This window comes from Saccopteryx leptura, chromosome 2, assembly GCF_036850995.1.
Source record: "Saccopteryx leptura isolate mSacLep1 chromosome 2, mSacLep1_pri_phased_curated, whole genome shotgun sequence".
NCBI classification, from domain to species: Eukaryota; Metazoa; Chordata; class Mammalia; order Chiroptera; family Emballonuridae; genus Saccopteryx; species Saccopteryx leptura.
The window spans coordinates 341,951,572-341,953,762 of record NC_089504.1 but is presented as its reverse complement, the minus strand read 5'-3'; the positions used below and the strand labels follow the sequence as shown (position 1 = coordinate 341,953,762).

General features: G+C 46.9%; 1 pseudogene; it reads right to left on the bottom strand.

Annotated features, from left to right (window-relative positions):
• Positions 1–242: 242 nt before the first annotated feature.
• Positions 243–304, bottom strand: LOC136396389 (U4 spliceosomal RNA; annotated as a pseudogene).
• Between the last annotated feature and the right edge of the window lie 1,887 nt (positions 305–2,191).

Here is a 2,191-nt window from a genome sequence, read left to right as displayed (position 1 = left end):
TGTTTCCCAGGGATATCTTTTTATGACAACCTGTTCACAGACTTCCAGAAGAGCCAAAATCAGAGCAAGGGCAAGCACACCTTATGTATGTGATATGCCTCGAGCGTGCTCAGGAACTAGGCATTTCAAGAAGGCAAATCAAATGTTCACATAATAAAGAGCATTTGGAAAAATCTTTCCTAGTGTGTGTGTGTGTGTGTGTGTGTGTGTGTGTGTGTGTGTGTGTTTAAATAGGACTTCCCGTTAGCAATAATCACACCTCGGATAAACCTCATTGGCTACGATACTGCCACTGTGCAAAACTTACATGACTTTCTTATCTAAAGAGGGTATGCATGGGCAGGCAGTGAGGGAGGAGACTCACGCTACCTGGCCTGCCTGGAGGAAGCCTCAGAATTCTGTGAGCCTGTTCACACATGGACCCATTTCTGCTCTGTTAGGAAGGTGGTGCCAACCCCACTTCTTATCACAGAAGTGAGGAATGATGGGTGGTCAGGAGGCTATACATATAGGCTGTATATGAGAGAGACAGCCAGCCACCACCAGAGGTGGTGAAGTGCTTTGGCTGATTAAAAACTGCCTACCAAAAATAGATGTAATTCTTTGTTTTAAAAAATACAAATATGGGCCCTGGCTGGTTGGCTCAGCGGTAGAGCGTCGGCCTGGCGTGCGGGGGACCCGGGTTTGATTCCCGGCCAGGGCACATAGGAGAAGCACCCATTTGCTTCTCCACCCCCCCCTCCTCTCTGTTTCTCTCTTCCCCTCCCGCAGCCAAGGCTCCATTGGAGCAAAGATGGCCCGGGCGCTGGGGATGGCTCCTTGGCCTCTGCCCCAGGCGCTAGAGTGGCTCTGGTCACGGCAGAGCGACGCCCCAGAGGGGCAGAGCATTGCCCCCTGGTGGGCGTGCCGGGTGGATCCCGGTCGGGCACATGCGGGAGTCTGTCTGACTGTCTTTCCCCATTTCCAACTTCAGAAAAATACAAAAAAAAAATACAAATATGGTGAGCAGGTGGGTATCCCAATGGGCTCTGAGCAAATTTTCCTTTAAAGCTTATAAAGCCCGTTGCAAATGACAATGTGGGAAGAGAGAAGATCCAGGAGATGCTCTTCTGCTCCACCTTCCCTGTGTCCTCACGTTAAATGTGGAACATAGATAATCCGTACATGCCTTCCTATCGAAACTTTAACACGTGGCCAGGAGAACCCCGCCAGTGAACATCTTCCCTCTCTGGGAGAGACAGCCAGCATGGAACAGGGCATGGAGCATTTACTTAAAAGCCAGACAGACCTGGAGGAGAAGACTGGCCCCTCTACTCGTTAAGAGTGTGACGCTGGGCAAGTCATCTAGCTTCTTGGAAACTTAGTCTGTTCATCTGTACAATCTAAAATTCTGCTACTACGACGATATCAGAAAGTTGTAGTGAGTATAAAGTGAGACGACACATATGTAAGGGCCTGTGTGTAGTGAGTGTAATCACCTTCCCCTGACATATGGCCCCCAAATCTGGGTGAGCACAGAGTCTGATCCTTCTGTACGCCTATAGTATCTGTAGAGTGAGCTGTTTACAGAATGAATAAGTAACAGCTATTTTAACTTTATGAAGTTCCTCTTGAGGGTGCTGCCATGAACGTGACTCAGCTTTAATAATTCTAGTTCCTGTGTTTCTCCATTCCGTACTACAAATTCCCAGGAGGAGAAAAAGATTGACTCAAACGTCTGTCTAGATCGTTCAGCTAATGTCAAGGAGGTAGGGTCACTTTGTGAAAATATGGCCACTAAGGTTTTGGTTTTTTTTCAAAATAGAGAGCGTTGTTGCAGTCCCATAACTAACTCAAGAGGGCTCTCCTACCTGCCACCCTTGTGCTATGGGCACATTCACATTTATACCCCAAGGTGCTCTTCTAATACGATTCACTTTCGGGGTGCAACCACCAACACACTCAGTCTTCCCCAGTAGAAAAATCCAAAGACATATCCAGCTGCTGTCTGTAGTGGCGGGTCCTGTGGCCACTTTCCTGAAAAACTTCCATCACTTTTCTGTTTCCATCCTAATCCCATCTTAATATTCCATCTACAACCTTAGAATAAATGGTAAAAAATTTCCATGATCCACAGTCCTATACCAACGAAGCTCTATTAAATAACCTTAGATTAAAATAGAAAGCATTGACTTTCTATGTTAGAGGGTAA